This window comes from Rana temporaria, chromosome 1, assembly GCF_905171775.1.
Source record: "Rana temporaria chromosome 1, aRanTem1.1, whole genome shotgun sequence".
In the NCBI taxonomy this organism is placed as follows: Eukaryota; Metazoa; Chordata; class Amphibia; order Anura; family Ranidae; genus Rana; species Rana temporaria.
This window is the reverse complement of record NC_053489.1, coordinates 331,179,644-331,199,545: the sequence shown is the minus strand read 5'-3', so window position 1 is coordinate 331,199,545 and position 19,902 is coordinate 331,179,644. Positions and strand designations below refer to the sequence as shown.

The 19,902-nt window shown below is 40.9% G+C and overlaps 1 protein-coding gene across 1 annotated transcript in view; it reads right to left on the bottom strand.

Moving 5' to 3' along the window:
• Positions 1-19,902, bottom strand: part of GRIN3A (glutamate ionotropic receptor NMDA type subunit 3A) — a 463,270-nt gene that overhangs the window by 441,216 nt on the left and 2,152 nt on the right. The window lies entirely within an intron of this gene.

Below are 19,902 nucleotides of genomic sequence, written 5' to 3'. Positions count from 1 at the left end.
AAACCCAGTCAAACCCATTCCAAACCCATTCCAAAAAAACAGCGTGGGGATTCCCCCAAAATCCATACAAGACCCTTATATGAGCACGCCGCCTGGCCGGTCAGGAATGAGGGTGGGGACAAGCTAGCGCCCCCTCCTCCTGAGCTGTACCAGACCGCATGCCCTCAACATGGAGGGCTGGATGCTTTGGGGCAGGGGGGCACTGTGCCCCCCACCCCAAAGCACCCTTGTCCCCATGTTGACGGGGACAAGGGCCTCTTCCCGACAACCCTGGCCGTTGGTTGTTGGGGTCTGCGGGCGGGGGGCTTATCGGAATCTGGAAGACCCCTTTAACAAAGGGGACCCCCAGATCCCGGCCCCCACCCTATGTGAAATGGTAATGGAGTACATTGTACCTCTACCATTTCACCAAAAAAAAGTGTAAAAAATGTACAAAAAGACAATAGCCGATTTTTGACAATTCCTTTATTAATGTCTTCTTTCCACGCTTCTTCTCCCATCTTCTTTTCTGCATTCAGGTTTCTTCCTCCATCTTGTTCTTCCTCTGCTTCTTTCTTCAGACCTTCTTTTCCGCATCTTGCACCGGCTTCTTCTTCCCCGCTTGGTTCTCTGGACGACCCGCTTCCAATTGAAGTTCCCGCCGTGTGATGCTTCTGTTCTTATGAAAGTTCTTTTATCACTGAGAACGCAACGTCACCCGGTGATCCCGCCCCCTCTGACGCCAGGGGAAAGCCATAGGGAAGTTCCCATGAAGTACATGTGTGTCAGAGGGAGGAGGGGTCTTCCAGATTCCGATAAGCCCCCCGCCCGCAGACCCCCACACCACCCCAAGGGTTGTGGGGATGAGGCCCTTATCCCCATCAACATGGGGACAAGGTGCTTTGGTGGGGACCCCAAAGCATCCTCCCCATGTTGAGGGCATGTGGCTTGGTACGGTTCAGAAGGGGGGGCGCACTCTCGTCACCCCCTCTTTTCCTGCGGCCGGCCAGGTTGCGTGCTGGGATAAGGGGTCTGGTGTGGATTTTTGGGGGAACACCACACCATTTTTCTATTACATTTGGCGTAGAGTTCCCCTTAAAATTCATACCAGACCTAAAGGGCCTGGTATGGATATTTGGGGGGAACCCCACGTAAATTTTTTTTTCTGATGGCAGGGTTCCCCTTAATATCCATACCAGACCTGAAGGGCCTGGTAATTGAATTTGGGGGACCCCCACGCTTTATTTTTTATGAATTAATTTTCTCTGAATTGCCGGGAGCCGACAATTCATTATAGCCGCGAGTGATTTTTAAATGACTTTTTTTCCTTCAGAATGTCATTTTGTGCAGGGACAGTTCTAACCACAGGAAACATGCGCTAATTTACAGGCATACTTTATACCCCCCCCCCCCCCACAATACGAAATTAAAGGGAATATTTCACTTTTATTGCTTCACTTTAAAAGGGTTGTAAAGTAAAAAAATGTTTCCTTTTAAAATATACTCTTCAGGCATTTCTGAATGAAAAACGTCATAATTTTTTTTTTAAATATCGCTATACCTTTTTAAAAAGCACCTTCATTGTACGCCTCCGTCAGTCCTGTGTCTTAATTTCCCCTCACTTCCTGGTTTGGCGGTGCGCATGCATAGTGTAAACGTCACTGCATAATGGGAACTACAGTTCCCATTAGGCTTAGCGACTCGTGCATGCGCATAAGCGTTTTTTGTTTTCCAAGGGCGGATGAGAATGAGCAAACGTTCTCGTGTACTATTAGCCACACTCCGCCCCTACCTCCCCCAGTATACACCCCTTCCCTCCCCTCTCCAAATACAGTGAATGGGAGGGAGGCGGAGCTACAGCGTCCTAGAGACACCCAAGAATGTGCTGTGCTCCTTGCCTGTGAAAGACACAGAATGTCTAGACGCAGAGCTGTAGGCAGAGAGAGGGCGAGCACATTGTGGACGTCATGCTTTCCACCTTGAAAAACATCTGGGAAACTGGTGGAAATGAATAAGAGGAGGCACATGAAATGGCACTTTCAAAGCTGAAATATAATACTTTGCAGGGCAAAATGAAAGAAGAGGTAAGGAACTTCTAAATGCTCTAGCATAGATGAATCAATTTAGCGAATAAAAAAACGAACCTTTAGTGTTCCTTTAAGCATTATTAAATTCACTGCTCCCGAAAAAATGGTTGTTTAAAATAGAAAAATTGGCATTGATACATGTCCCCTGGGGCAGGACTCGGGTCCCCAAACACTTTTTATGCAAAAAACTTGCATATTAACCTTTAAAATTAACACTTTTGAGTTCTCCCATAGACTTCTAAAGGGAGTTTGGCGGCTTTACATATTTATTATAGCATTGCGCCCGCTGATGCGCCGGTTCATACGCTCAATTAATGATTTATCTGGCGCACCAAATAAGCCATGATCCGGTGCAGCGTATTGTTTATAGTAAATCAGCCACAGTGTGTTGCTTTGATACCCCCGACATGAGTTTGTATTACCATTTCTACACCCTGCAGCACATAACAGTTGCTCCAGTGCTGGGTTAGTAGCCAAAAAGTATGATTTTTGCTTGCCTAAGTCTTACCAACTTCAGTTTAGTTACTGCTACCTATCAAGAGCTGTGGGCATGGAATGTCTTGCTTACAGAAATGTGTCACACAGTGTCTTTTGTAGAACAATATGTAATATAAGAAACATGCAAATTAGTCTGTTGAAGCTGAACAAGGAACTGCAGTGATAATTATGCATATGAGGGTTCCAGAGACAAAAATACACATATAATTCCAAAGATGATTTACAGTTTCCTTTTTCAGAGACAGTAAAGATCATATAGTGCGAGGTACCATTTCTTTAAATTTTGGATTGAGTGGAGAGAGATTAGATTGCCTGTCAGGTTTTTATTGCTGTCTGTGCCCATGTTAGGTAGATTCTCCCTATTTAAAATACAAATAAATAAAATAAAGGATACATTTTCCAATGAGGACACTAGTTCCATTAACCCTGGTGACAACTATAAGTAGTTTGTAGTGCTTTATTTTCACTTCCTCTTTTGGCTATGGAAACAGAAGTGAAGGGAAACATCCATAATGGGACACAGATGGAAAAAAAATGTCAGGGGTTATAAGTTCCCTTTACTCTATCCCAAATGAAAAAAAGATTTTGCCTTTAGTTCTACTTTAACTTTGGCATGTAACCAGTGTTGCCAACCTACCAGATTGAAATTTACTGACACAACACCCAAAATTTACTGGCACAGCCAAGTCTTTACTGGCATTTCCAAAAGTTACAAAATTAAAAAAAAATACGTGCAAATTAGTGTTGAGGCTACAAAAGATACAATATGCAATTAGCATAATTGCAAGACTCAGGAGGGCAAGAAATTAGAATGGGTGGCACATACATATAAAATGTACTCTCACAGTGACACTGACAGCAGTGTGCAGCAGCACATGTGATGAGACCTCACTGACACAACACGTCCCCTCCTGAGTCACAGTGACAGTCTCTCTCCAAGCCCAGTGGTCCCTCCAGTCCACTCCAATCTAAACAGCACTGACAGTCCCGGTCCCAGCCTGCCTAGCTCCCATACCGCAGGCCCACACACAAGGCTCTGGCTGCTCTGCTTGGCTCCATTGCACCATGACATTGCATGACATGCTTAGGCACCACCTCTGCCAGAGCTGCCTGATCACACTTCAGCATGCACTTGGATGGTCTCAGCTGGCTCCAGGCCAAGCCGAGTGTCGCAGCCTTATTTTTACTGGCAATCTTTTACTGAAATTTACTGGCAGGAGAAAATTGCCTGTTTTTTACTGGCTGCCAGTAACAAAATACTGACGGTTGGCAACACTGCATGTAACAGTAGAAAACCAGGTGAATATTTAAATGCATTTTAAAATGCTTGTTGTTTTTTTTTCTCTATTTGTCAAATGATTTGCAATATTGAAATTGTGTGAAGCTGATCTTATTTTCTCTCACACTACACAGCTAGGCAGGTGACATAATGTACATAGTTCCTGGTTCAGCAGTGCAGATTACTATGTCATCTTCAGCCTGCTCATTGGACACTGAATGTCAAATCCTATTCAGTTGGCAGGTAATTGATCCTGGTACAGGTGAGGCAGGAAAACACAGAGGGATCTTCCAAGCTATGCAGAGTGGTAGAGGAGTGTGAATCACAAGATACGCCAAACAGAAATACAAAATAAATTAGTGGTTAAACAAATATGTATTTTGACAGTTTATTAAGCTGCTTACCCGGAGATCTGCGTAAATTATATTTTGTCTAGGATTTCATTTGTATTCAGAAGTGTAGGTCCAGTACAGCTGTCAGGGGCTGCTGCAAAGGAACCATGCAGTGGAAATGACAAGAATGATCTTCATTCATGTGTATGTGTTAGTGTAAGCTTTGTGCATTGAAGTTCAGAAGACCTTGTACTTTGAAACATAAAAGCCATAGTTAAAATGCATTGAACTGTTATATGCAATGAGGAATATGCAGCATAAAGCCTATTAGCTTTGTTGAGCTTAGTTTCAGTAAACAAAACATCAATGTATAAAGGGCAGTAACAATCTTCCACTGACTGCAGTAATGTGGTATTTGATTAGCTGCTTTAAAAGTACTGCATTTTTCACACTGACGGTCTTTTGCACTGCCTTATATCTAAAAAAGTATATTTTAAATATGTCCATTAAATTAGGCAAACACCTCTATATCTATGTTGTTCAGGGCTCTCATAACAGCATTAAATATAGGATACAGTACTTATTAGAATCCAACTGTTTTTTACATCTCAAGGGATTAGGTCTGTGATATTTTTTCACTTAAACTGAACCTGCGCTTTGTCAGTGAAAGGTTCAACATGTTCACTTTAATATAAAAATAAAAAATCTCCACGCTATTAAATATCACAAAAGACAGAACATATATCACACCATAGAGAGGTAAGTGGAGCTGCTACCACCTATATGTGCAATCACTATACATATAAAAATCAATCAATCAATCAGATAAAAGTAAAGCACTGATGTGTGTGAACACTGCTCTAGGTCAGTCTCCTATTTCCATCTCCACTAACACACAGACCAGGTGCTGGCCCTGTCCATCACAGATTCCAATAAGCAAAAAATAATTCTGGTTGGCTGTGCGTTCAGTAAAATCACCTTTATTTCAGAAAGTCCATAAAAACATGTCAACAAACCAGCTTCACCAGCTTCAACATAGCTATGACTAAGCGCTAAGACCCCTTTCACGCTGGAGTCACTTTTCAGACACTAAAGGGCTAAAAATAGCACCTGTAAAGTACCTGAAAAAAGCCTCCCCTGCAGCCCCAGTGTGAGAGCCCAAGTGCTTTAACACTGGAGCAGGGCGCTTGCGGGACATTATAAAAAGTCCTGCAAGCATCATCTTTGAGGTGGTGGAGAACCGATGTATACACCTCTCCTTTACCGCCCCTGCCCATAAAAATAAAAGAAAACTTGAAACAGCAAAATGAGTACACCCCTCCCATTTTTGTAAATGTTTTATTATATCTTTTTATGTGACAACACTGAAGCAATGATACATTGCTACAATGTAAAATAGTAAGTTTACAGCTTGTATAACAGTGTAAATTTGCTGTCACCTCAAAATAACTCAACACACAGCTATTAATGTCTAAACCTCTAAGTGAAAATGTCAAAATTGGGTCCAATTAGCTAGTTTCCCTACCCAGTGTCATGTGACTCATACGTATTATAAGGTCTCAGGTGTGAATTGGGAGCAGTGTTAGATTTGGTGTTATCGCTCTCACTCTATCATACTGGTCACTGGAAGTTCAACATGGCACCTTATGGCAAAGAACTCTCTAAAGGTTCTGAAAAACAGAATTGTTGCTTTACATAAAGATGGCCTAAGCTATAAGAGCCTGAAACTGAACTAGTGGGCTAGACCATACAGCAGGTTCAACTCAGAACAGGCCTCACCATGATCAACCAAAGAAGTTGTGTGCACATGCTCAGAGTCATATCCAGAGGTCGTATTTGGGAAATAGACATAATAATGTTTCCAGCATTGCTACAGAGATTGAAGGGGTGGGGAGTCAACCTGTCAGTGCTGAGACCATACACCCTACACTGCATTAAATTGGTCTACATGGCTGTCATCCCAGAAGGAAGCCTCTTCTAAAGATGATTCACAAGAAAGCCCGCAAACAGTTTGCTGTGGTCTGATGAGACCAAGATAAACGTATTTAGTTCAGATGGTGTCAAGCATGTGTGGCAGCAACTAGGTGAGGAGTACAAAGACAAGTGTGTCTTGCCTACAGTCATGCATGGTGGTGGGAGTGTCATGGTCTTGGGCTACATGAGTGCTGCCAGCACTGGGGAGCTACAGTTCATTGAGGGAACCATGAATGCCAACATGTACTGTGATATACTGAAGCAGAGCATGATCCCCTCCCTTCAGAAGACCACAGGGCAGTATTCCAACATGATAACGACCCCAAACACACCTCCAAGACAACCAGTGCCTTGGTAAAAAAGCTGGGGCTTAAGCTGATGGACTGGAAAAGCATGTTTTCTGATCAAAACACTATTGAGCATCTGTGGGGCATCCTCAAATGGAACGTGGAGGAGCGCAAGGTCTCTAACATCCACCAGCTCTGCAATGTGGTCATGGAGGAGTGGAAGAGGACCCCAGTGGCAATCTGTGAATATCTGGTGAACCCCATGCCCAAGAGGGTTAAGGCAGTGCTGGAAAATAATGATGGCTACACAAAATGTTGACACTTTGGGCCCAATTTGGAAAATTTCACTTAGGGGTGTACTCACTTTTGTTGACAGCGGTTTAGACATTAATGGCTGTGTGTTGAGTTTTTATTTCTTCAGTGTTGTCACATGAAAAGTTAGAATAAAATATTTAAACAAATGTGAGGGGTATACTCTTGTGAGATACTGTATATAGTAGATGAAAAGCCCCATACACACTATCAGTTTTCCTGCAGGTTTTTCTCTTCAGATTTACCAATTCCATGTAGTGCAAGGGCCTGCCTGATTGCATACAAATTGAAACTCTTAAGGTTTGACCTCATATTAGATGGTTTTGGTAAACTCGAAGAGAAAACCCTGCAGGAAAACTGATAGGGCCAGATCCACGTAGAAAGGTGTACATAAAGGCGGGCGTAGCGTATCGTAGTTACGCTACGCCGCCGCAACTTTGAGAGGCAAGTGCTGTATTCACAAAGCACTTGCGTCTAAAGTTACGGCAGCGTAGCGTAAATATGCCGGCGTAAGCGCGCCTAAATCAAATGAGGAACAGGGGGCATGTTTTATGTAAACTAAGCATGACCCCACGTAAATTACGCTTTTTTCGAACGGCACATGCGCGCGCATGCTCAGTATCACGTCGAATTTTCAAATTAAATTACGCCCGCTCAATGCAGAGACGACGTGAACGTAACTTACGCAAAGCCCTATTCGCAAACGTTTTACGCAAACAACGTAAACGACGGAAAATTCGACGCTCTCCCGACATCCATACTTAACGTTGCATACGCCTCATGAGGCAGGGGTAACGTTACGCCGAAAAAAGTCTTTTACGAAACGACGTAAAAAAAATTGCCGTATCGGCGGACGTACGTTCTGAGAATCGGCGTATCTAGCTAATTTGCATACTCTACGCGGAAATCAACGGAAGCGCCACCTAGCGGCCAGCGTAAATAAGATCCGACGGCATACTAAGACGTACGTCAGTCGGATCTAGCCCACATTCAGGCGTATCTTGTTTTGTGAATACAAAACAAAGATACGCCGGCGCATCGTAGAACTTACGCACTGTATCAATAGATACGCCCCCGTAAGTTCTTTGTGGATCTGGGCCCTGGTGTGTATGGGGCTTTACACTTATAACATTAGAAGACAACATGCTACCCAAGAAAAATACAACCCTGATGGTGTCTATATTCTTTTTTCGCTACAATATGGCATGAAAAACCAAGGAGAAGCCATCTATAAATACATGTCTTAAGGGTGAAACTTTCTTGATTTTTGAAGAACATAAATAATAGATGTGCACTTAGATTAAGAGCAACAGAAGCTGTGCTGCATTCCTCGCAAATGATATATTCAGTGTTTAATTTCCTTGGAATATTTTGCTTTTATTTTTGCTTTTGAAACCAGTAAAAAATGTTGAGTCTTAAAAAAAATGGACACCAACTAAACACATTACCCCATGTAAAGCCCCATACACACTATGGCCTCGTACACACGGCCGAGGAACTCGACGTGCCAAACACATCGAGTTCCTCGGCCAGTTCAGCCCTGAAGCCGCCGAGGAGCTCGGCGGGCCGAGAGCTCCCATAGAACAACGAGAAAATAGAGAACATGTTCTCTATTTTCTCGACGAGTTCCTCGGCGGCTCCATCGGGCCGAAAGTGTACACACGACAGAGTTTCTCGGCAGAATCCGGCTCTGACCGAGTTTCTCGCCGAATTCTGCCGAGAAACTCTGTCGTGTGTACGGGGCCTATCAGTTTTCCTGATGGTTTTCTCTTCAGGTTTACCAAAACCATCTAATATGAGGTCAAACCTTAAGCGTTTCAATTTGAATGCAATCAGGCAGGTCCTTGTACTACATGGTTTTGGTAAACCTGAAGAGAAAACCAGCAGGAAAACTGATAGTGTGTATGGGGCTTAAGAGTTTAAAAAATAATTAGATGGAGCATTTTACTTAAACGGCAAAAGTACATTTTTACCAACACTGATTCTGGAAATAAATAAGGAATTTAAATAGATATCACAATAATTTGTATTCTAATATCAGGATTTTTTTCAGTCTTTCCAAGTTATGACAAAGGACATTCCACTTGGTACTTTGTCTTTTACATTTGTAAAATGTGTTAAGGTAATTATATAATGAAAATGTGATAACGTGTAATTAAAAGGCTAAAGCCTAACGCCAGGATAAAAAAGTAAGAAGTAAGACGGTAATAGTGTCATAAGTTCATCAAATAAACATTTGCTGTGTTGCACTTATCATATCTTAAACATTTTGTACACTAAAGCCCTGTACACACGATCGGTTTGTCCGATGAAAACAGACTGATGGACCGTTTTCATCGGACGAACCGATCGTGTGTGGAAAAAAATAGAACCTGTTTTAGATTTTTCCTATGGATAAAAAAAACGATTGAAAAAAACGATCGTCTATGGGGAAGTACATTGGTCAAAATTCCACGCATGCTCAGAATCAAGTCGACGCATGCTCGGAAGCATTGAACTTCATTTTTTTCAGCACGTTGTAATGTTTTACGTCACCGCGTTTGGACGCGGCCGGATGGTGTGTAGGCAAGACTGATGAAAGACAGCTTAATCGGATATCTGATGAAAAAATCCATCGAATTAGATTTCATCAGATATCTGATCGTGTTTACAGGGCTTTAGCCTTGCATTACAATAAGCATGTATAACCTATTAAGTTTGGCTAGAACTTTACAGAACACAAACAATGGCCCCCAGGTGAAATAAAGGGATGCATTTACCTAGTGGGTTTACAGACAGCAGAAAAACAGTATACTGTATAACCCTCCCATGCTCTATCCAAAACTAAAAGAAATCTCTTTACATACACTTTAACCATTTTCGTGCAATACCCTTTAATTTTAATGCCATATTTAGTTATCAGTACTGTGATAGTTTGACTGACTTGGTCATGCAACACCGTACCCAAATAAATGTAATTTTCTTAAGCCATATAGAGCTCTTGTGGTTGTATTTTATAACCACTATTTTTTTTTATGTTGTTCTATATAAAGAGAAAATAACCAAAAATGTAGAATACATTTTTTTCCCTTATTTCCTGTCATCAAGCATCAAATAAAATTGACAGGGCAGAATTCAAGACTCCCAAAGACCCATTTTTGGAAAGTAGATGCCACAGGGTGATCTAATATTCTGCTACAATTTTTTAAAACATGCTGGTATTGAGGAGGTTAATCATGGAGCGTGGTAATGGTGCACTAGATACAGAGCATATAGGTCACACACAGAGGGAGGAAGATGTAAAGGGGTGTTTGTACAGGATAAAGTGGGAGAATAGATTTGGGGTGGGGGTAAATGTAAAGTAGAAAGGAGGTGAAGAGTTAAAGTTATTTTAAAGTCAAGTTTAAAAAACAAAAAAACAAACATGTTATACTTACCTGCCCTGTGAAGTGGTTTTGCACAGAGCAGCCCAAGCAATGTCACAGCTTCCTGTGTCCATTCAGACACAGAGCTAACACCGGGCCCCCTATCTCTCCTGATTGGCTGACTGACTTTGATTGACAGCCGTGGAAGCCAATGGCACCACTGCTATGTCTCAGCCAATCAGAAGGAGAGTCCCTGACACTCGTGGACATTGCTGGAGAGAGAGGGGGCTCAGGTAAGTATTAAGGAGTGCTGGAGGCGCTGCTACACACAGAAGGTTCTTTATCTTAATGCATAGAATGCATTAAGCTAAAAAAACTTCTGCCCTTACAACTCCTTAAAGGGTCACTAAAGGAAACATTTTTTTTAGCTGAAATGACTGTTTACAGGGCACAGAGACATAATAGTTAACTGATTCCTTTTAAAAATGATTAAAAATAGATAAAAAAACAATCATATAATGTGCCTGCAGTGTAGTTTCGTTTTTGCTGTTGTTTGCTGGTTCTCTGATGTACAGAGAGCCACTAGAGGGCAGTCAGCCAATAGAGAGCAGTGATACTTTGTCTAAAACTCCTCAGCACCAATCCAGTTTCGTTTTACACACAGCTCCTTGATTAGTGACCACCGTGAGAAATCTCCCAGTACTGTGGTTATCAGGAAACAGGCAACCAGGAAATGTCCAGAACAGAGAGGATTTACAGCAACATCAAAGCAAAAACGAACCATGAGCACATGAAACCAGGACTGCAGCAAGGTAAAGGAAGCTATTTAGCTAAAAAAAAAAATTCCTTTAGTGACCCTTTAAGGATACAGAAAACACATTGAGACGTCAGATGTACAGGGGAGGAGGAGGTAAAGGGTTAAAAAAAATCCATAATCAAAACCCCTCTCCACAAATCTAATGTTTCATGATATCTGTAACTAAATCATTATTCATTCATTTATTTGTTTCTCCTTTCTCCGTTGTGAGAGGAAGGGGCAAGTTTTCCAATTCAGACCACAGCCATTACCATCAGACATGAACCGGGTGCACTGGCTGATTTCCTGCAGTGAAAAATGCACAGCAGTAATTAAGTGGTTAAAGTGAACTTGCACTTTTCCTGGATTAGGCAACATTCTCTGAATAGCAGCAAGACGCTAATATATATATATATATATATATATATATATATATATATATATATATATATATATATATATATATTCCTATGGGTCCTCATTGTTCCAATTTGCTACCAGAGCTTTTTATAAACCTGGAACTTCCAGATATGGAGGAAAATATTACACTGTCCTCTGCTTCTCACTGTCAAGTGCTCAGTGCCCCAGTGGCCAGTTATCATGTGCGTACAGGAGGAAAAGGAGGAGTGTTCACAGGAATTTCTTTGGGGACGAATGCAGTGGTCCATGGTGTCTGTGGAATGTGGGTAAGATTTGTGAAGCAAGCTTGTTACTTTGCCTAGTCCACACAAGTACACATTCATTTGCACAGATCATTTAAAAAAAATAAAAAAATAAAATAAATGTAATGCATATCTAACAGGCCACACATTTAACAAAATAGAAATGTTTCTAACTAAAAAGACCTGTCTATCAAATCTAGCATCAGCAGAGGCTATTAGGACGTTTTTTTATTAAAAATAACAGAAAAATCAGATTTCAGTTTTTAAAAGGTTAGAGTAACACCTTTTAATAAGGATGAGCTTCAAATTATAGGCAACAGAACATTCAACCGAATCTCTAGCTGTCTGAGATATGCAAAACAGATAAAAACAATGGGCAGATTTAGCCTGCTCACCTGTCCAAATCTCAGTCTGCTGCAGCTGGAAGTGATTAATTCACTGGTTACATCACTACTGCCACTAAATGAATGGCCCTTGCAAGCACGTTTCACATACTAAACAAGCCTGCGGGTAATCCTAAGTGATGGCTTTGACCAGCTAGACCAAATTTTGGTCAGCTTCCATCAACATCACTACTTGTTGACATTCAGAAACTAGCCAGTCAGCAGCCATTTGTGATAAAAGTCTAAAAGCAGGATTGTCATGCATGGGTTGTCGTATTTGCATTAAAAGTTCATTGTGCATCTCTCATTGTGATTGATGATAGATCTATATTATTGAATGATGTGATGGATGCTGGATTTATATTAGGGGATATTTTTCTTTTTCTTTTTTTTTATTAATAAAGCACTTTTATTTTGTTACGGTGTGGGTAACTGTTTTCACCAGAAAGGGGGGTGGTCATATATCTAGTGAAGACTACATTTTAAATAACGCTTCCAGATTCTGGGCCATAGATTTGAGGATGAGTCTCTATAGACATGAGAACAAGTAGTCCTGCTATTGGAGCCCTTCCCAATGTTTCCATGTTGGGGCATGTGGTCTGGCATGGTTTGGGGGGACACATGCTTTCTGCCCATTCCTGGCCAATCAGGCTGCATGCTTGGATAGGTGTCTTATATTACTTTTGGCAGGGACCCTATGCTGTTATTTTTTTTCACATAGAGTTTACCATTAAAATCCATACTAGACCCTTAACACATGAGACTAAGCCAAATTCCCTTCAAAATCCATACCAGACCCTTAACACAGTAAACATGCCTGGTTTACATGAAACAAGAAAAAGTGTGGAGCCTACCTTAAAATACATACCAAACTCGTGCACTAAATAAGGTTGTGATATCAGGGGGACTCCATGTAAAATACAAACAATAACAAATTTACTGAGGTCCTGCTTTTTCAAATGGGCAGACAGATTGGTTCCGCCTGTCAGCATTTTAGGTGGACCTGATCAGACCACCTATTGCCCTCTGAGGAACAGTGGATGTAAACAAACGTGTGTCTGTTTACATTTTCCAACATCAGATCCGATCCTATCTACTAAAAACTGATGGATGGGGGATCCGTTCCCCATTAGTCAGGTGAATTGGATGACAGTCGGATGTAAATGGGTGGTCGGATGGTCTGTTTACATCTGACCCCCCCCCATAAGTCAGATGGTTTGTTTAAACCTGACCCCCCCATAAAGGAAAGCGGGCTGTGTCCGTGTCCACTCTGCATAAGTGGAGTGGACATGTTATCCGCCTGCTCAGCGGGGATCAGAAGACACATCCCCCGCTGAGCAGGTGAGCAGGCGGATCTGCAGGCAGAATCTGCTTTTGTGTGAAAGAGTCCTAAATTTCCATACTAGACCCTTCGATTTTTTTTCTTGTTTTCTTTTTGCAAGGGGACCCTTTAAATGCATACTAACATGTGGCATGTAGCATGGTATGTTATGGATTTTCGTAGATCACTGCATTTTTTTTTGTGAGCTTCCCTCTCAAAATCCATACCAAAAGCTCACCAAGGAGATGGTGTGGTATGGATTTGGAGGGGGGGGGGGTCAGAACTTTTTTGTTTTTTGCCATGAGGTCAGCCTCAAAAGCCATACCAGACCCTTATCCTGAATAAGGGTCTGGTATAGATGTTGAGCATTGTTTCCATACAGAACAAAGCCAATCTAGAAATATTGAAGAGCAGAAATTATTAAAGTCACGTTTTTGTGCCACTTCACATGTTTTCAAAGTTTGCAGACATTTTAATTTGTTCATCCAATGTTAAGCAAACCAAACTTTGCTCGGTTTGCTCATTTCTAATTATTATTTGGTTGCTACGCCTCACTGCAGCAGTTTTCCTGTGGTGTTTTGTATTCAGTTAAAAAATACAAGGACAGAGCACTTCAGTTGCTACTTAGACTTGTGGACACTTGTGGAAATTGATACCGTCATACACAGTGCCGGCCCAAGACATTGTGCTGCCTGGTACCAAGAATGAAATGCTGCCCCCCCCCCCCAAAAAAAATTACGTTCACCAAAATGCCCCCACATCCATTATTTTATATCATGATAACTAAAGTGGACCTATCATCGCTCTATACATGTATATAGGAGTATAAAAAGGACCTGTTATGGCTCTATTCATGAAATTAACCCCACAGTGGAGCGGAGAGCGGAACGGGAGGAGCGGTCGGGCGGCAATTAGCCCCACAGTGGAGTGGAGAGTGGAGCTGGCGGAATGAGATGGCGTGCGGGCAGGAAATTTGCTGCCCCCCTGAAAGTGCTGCCTGGTACAATGGTACCATCGGGTCCCATGGTAGGGCCGGCCCTGGTCATACCACAGAATCAGTTCTATTATTTATTATTTTAACACTCCTGTTAAGCAGTACACTGCTTTAAAGTGTAGCTAGGCTATGGCAGTCCCATACTTGCATATTCATAACAAGAGACTTAAAATGAGCTCACTGAGCTCTGTAGTTGCAGGTACTGTGGAGTAATTTATCCCCAAAGCAGAAACAGCTTATGTAATAGATATATGAAAGCTTCTTTGCCTGCTAAAAGGATTTTTGTGTGTCTATGATTGCTGTTCTGAGATCTACATACTGTAACTCTGCTGCACAGTGCAGTTCTTTCTGGCAGTGGAGAGGACCTGATCTTTTTCTGCTGCAGTTTCAATTTCAGGTATTCCCCACTCTGTGACTGACAGTTTGGGGAGAACCACCACATTGATGAGCTGATATCCCTGTCATTCTGATCTCTCCTCCTATCAGAATTCTTTTTTTTACACAGCACCACAACTAATTGGATCTTTTAATTGTCCCTCTCTGCTGTACAGTGAATGCAAAAGGATAATATCAAGTTAAATTCAAATACTTACACTTGCATTTAAAAAGTCACTTAGGTAATTATTACATAATTTGCTACATTAATATGTGTCTTTAATATGCAATATGTCTAGAATCCTGTTTTAAGGTTCACACCAGAAGCACTGAGATTGTTCAGGTCTTAGTTCACAACTTCCAATCTTACACAGCTTAGTTCACACTTCTTCCACCCTTACATCAACTCTAATGAACAGAGCAAGTACTCTGGGAGGGGAGGGGCAGATTTAACTGAGCTGCTGAAAGATAAGGACTTCAGTGTTTCTTCTGTGACTTTTGAGGATTAATTTATTTACAGTGCCTGTAGTTACAGAAGTCAGTGAGGGGCACTTATCAAAGCTTATTTAGAACTTGTTAGGATTATGTATATACTTGATTGCCCTAATTTAGCCCACATTTACCCTTTAAACTGGTCAAAACAGGCAGACTGAGTCAGCACACACTCCATCTTAGATGCAGAAAGGCTATTAGCAATGGATTTAGAAATCCATTGTGCAGGGGACAATAACAGTATTTATAAATGAACTGCATACTTACACCAATGTGCCTTTTATACAAATGCATCATATTTCTGCAGACCTTTCCATTAGATATCTGAACAGATAATGACTGTCTTCAAATGTCATATTTAGTACATACATGGTCCTGTAAGTGATTCAAAACCAATATTTTTTAATAGTAGCTGATGTATGTATGGGAATGCCTGGAAAGCTAGACAATGAGTAAGGAGTTATCTAGTGAGAGTGGTAATTAGTGATGGGAGACATCTAATAATCTGTGTAATAATGTGTAAAAGACATCTGGTCTTAAGATCAATTTGGCTCTAAACAGTTTAATAAAGGGTTGATTTGGTAAATAAATATAAATCTTTTTAAAATGGAAATAAATATTTCAATTTCCATATATATATATATATATATATATATATATATATATATATATATATATATATATATATATATATATATATATATATATATATATATATATATATATATATATATTTCAATAACAAAAACACCTTATGTGACTTAAGATAATGATTCTAGAAATCCTACTAGATGGCAAGAGCAATTAACTGTTACACTCATTAATTAGAGTAGGATGGTACTGTACCATAACAAGAGAGATGATGAACTATAAAGACAGAGGGTTGTTTACATTTGCGACTTTTATGATAGAACATTACACAGAAATGATAGGAAGCACAATACATTCCCTGCTTTATGCTACTGGCACCTGTTTTCTAGCCACTCTCCTTAAGCATTGTGCATCTGGTTTGTTGAGGAGACTGAAAGCACACGCTGTAGATAAAACTTAATTAGCCATCACCAGCCAGATGAAATCAATTCCTCCAGCATCGTATAAAACCCTTCTGGACAAGTGCTTGGAACAAGGATTTATCAGAGTCTATTTGTAAACTTTCTTCTACAAAATATCACTAAGCAGGCTGATTGCACAAAAAAAGCTTTGTTTAATTAATAGCTCACGAAAAGGAAAATTTCAATTTGTAAAACTAGCTCACTTTTATTATTTGTGCATGTGTGTGTCTGTGTGTGTCTGTGTGTTTCTGTGTGGAGACAGAAAGATGTGGCATAGCCTTAAGGATTAGAGGCAACTGGACTACTTACACTGGGGTTCAGCTCCTCAATTTAAGCACTTCTAAACAGGGGAAAGGAAAATCATGGGTTAATTTACCAATATTATAGGAAGATATTATAATTGTTTAGTTATTGGTAGATATGCTCTCTTTATTTTAGGGGTTGCAGTGTTGAGATCTCTTTACCCTTACCTCTCTCCCTACAGCTTGGAGCCACTACTCCTAGGGCAGTGGCCATCAACCCTGTCCTCAGGGCCCACTAACAGACCAGGTTTGCAAGATAACAGGTGATATCATTTGATGCTCAGTGATTACAGTATTATAGTCTGCATCTCCCCAAGGTAATACATAAAATCTGGCCTGTTAGTGGGCCCTGAGGACAGGGTTGATGACCACTGTCCTAAGGAGAGTGGAGTCTCAATTCCTCTTCTGCGCTCCCTCCTGCCACCCCCCCCCCCCCACAAAAAAAGAAAATATAAAAAGACAAATATAGGATATACGATAATAGATGATTTACCCAGCCAGTATTTATGTAAGGGTGGAAATATATATTTTTGGGAATAGGGGATCTGCAGAATATATATATATATATATATATATATATATATATATATATATATATATATATATATATATATATATATATATATATATATATATATATATATATATATATATATATATATATATACAGTATATATACACCTTTTTCTTTTTTTGATGCACAGATTTTTGTTCAGGCTGCTTGCCAAGAAAATTTGTGGAAATGTTAATGGGAGGTGGGCTTTTTAATCACATGACACTTTCAACATTATGGCTTTATTGCCATACCATAATAATATTTATGATATTTATTCATGACAGTATAGTTATTGATGAAATGGTATAAATTTTACCAGCAAGTTATAGTTAATCTTTTACCATGAGTCTCTCCCCCCAGGACAAGTATTTAGATAACTTTTAGCTTTTCCTCAAACTTCCTGAGATGCATGCTCTTTTAGGGTCAGAGACTCAGACAGTACTAAAGCAATACAGCCAAGCAATGACATGTTCTGAAAACAGTCAGCAATCTTAGCTTCCATATTCCCATAGCGAGAGATTTACTTTAAGGATCACCACACACATTACAATCTGACTGTACAATTTCTGTACCATAACTATATAACAGGAGGATCTACCTAAGCTTTTTGATCAATACGGCAGGCCCTTGCAGTATACAGTTGGTAGAACTAAAATAGAATGCACAGTCAGATTGTGATGTGTGTGTGAGTTTAAAGCCATACATTGATCATACTATTTTATTAGATTTACCAAACAATGTAATATGAGGACAAACCTCTACAATTGAGGCATTTAGTCTTAAATCAGGCAAGCCCCTGGAATGGTAAATGTTAAGCTCACCACAAATTATGTTAGATCTACCAACAACAGGGCCTGTCTGATTGCCTGATGCAGACTGATTAGATAATTTAGCAAGGTCCTCATATTACATTGTTTTGGCAAATCGAATGTTTATTGTACACAGATTGCACAGTCAGATTGTAACTTGTATGCCCCTAAAGAAGATTGCACATCAGGATGTATAGATGTATGGTCAACTTAAAGGTCAGTATGTATTTTTTGGAAGCAATACATACAATTTCCAGGCCTGCTAACTGTACACACATGGAAAAATTGTTATTTGTGCTGAAAATGTTTGAGGCAGCCCTTGCCACTCCATGAAAAGCGATCCATAGTGCATCCATTTTCAGAGGTTTGCTGAATGATATGTCACCTCATTGCCTGTTTTAGCTTTAAAAAGTATGCACTGCTGTTCCACAACTGTGAGCACTGCACACATTTGCAGAGCGGTTGTGACACAACTCCATGCACATGAAGGGGTCACATTTGACAGCGGTATACTGCCTGCTGAACATGACAGGGAGCACAATTTTTGCAGCAGCATTTTTGTACAATTTGTTCACCAGGCGTGGTATAGTAAGGCGGGCAGTCAGGGTGATGTTAAAGGGGGCGGTACATCTGTTACTCAACTGCCTCCCCTGCCTGCAAGTATGAATAAGCCCTTAAAGTGATTTTCAAAAGACATTTCAGATACAGAAAACTGACAAAAAAGTATTTTATGATTACATTAACAACTATGTATTTGGCTTTTAAATTTTCATTTTTTTTTCTTTTTTATAAAAGTTGCAGAATAAAGAACAACAGCCTAGCAAAGACTCAGAGGGGGTAGACAAGACATAAATTCAGCAGAGAGATGGTGTTCACCTAGCAGAAAGGGTTCAATTGGCGGCAGGTACCACCCCAGGTAGAAGCCAATGCGCTGTCCATGGTGTTGAAAGCACAAATTGGGGGCGTATATTACACATAAAGGTGAAATCGCTATACAGAAGCTAGTGCGCTGTCCATGGTGCTGAAAGCACTGACCTGGGGGCGTATATTACACATACAGGTGAAATCCCTATACAGAAGCTAGTGTGCTGTCCATGGTGCTGAAAGCACTGAACTGGGGGCATATATTACACATAAAGGTGAAATCCCTATACAGAAGCTAGTGCGCTGTCCATAGTGCTGAAAGCACTGATCTGGGAACACAGATGGCCCATACAGATGACAGCCCTATACAGAACTTAGTGTGCTGTCCATGGTGCTGAAAGCACTGATCTGGGAGTGCATATGACATATACAGGTGACAGCCCTATACAGAACTTAGTGCGCTGTCCATGGTGCTGAAAGCACTGATCTGGTAGCACATATGACATATACAGGTGACAGCCCTATACAGAACTTAGTGTGCTGTCCATGGTGCTGAAAGCACTGATCTGGGAGCACATATAACATATACAGGTGTCAGCCCTATACAGAACTTAGTGTGCTGTCCATGGTGCTGAAAGCACTGATCTGGGAGCACATATAACATATACAGGTGTCAGCCCTATACAGAACTTAGTGTGCTGTCCATGGTGCTGAAAACACTGATCTGGGAGCACATATGACATATACAGGTGTCAGCCATATACAGAACTTAGTGTGCTGTCCATGGTGCTGAAAGCACTGATCTAGGAGTGCATATGACCCATACAGGTGACAGCCCTATACAGAACTTAGTGTGCTGTCCATGGTGCTGAAAGCACTGATCTAGGAGTGCATATGACCCATACAGGTGATAGCCCTATACATAACTTAGTGTGCTGTCCATGGTGCTGAAAGCACTGATCTGGGAGCACATATAACATATACAGGTGTCAGCCCTATACAGAACTTAGTGTGCTGTCCATGGTGCTGAAAGCACTGATCTGGGAGCACATATGACATATACAGGTGTCAGCCCTATACAGAACTTAGTGTGCTGTCCATGGTGCTGAAAGCACTGATCTGGGAGCACATATAACATATACAGGTGTCAGCCCTATACAGAACTTAGTGTGCTGTCCATGGTGCTGAAAGCACTGATCTGGGA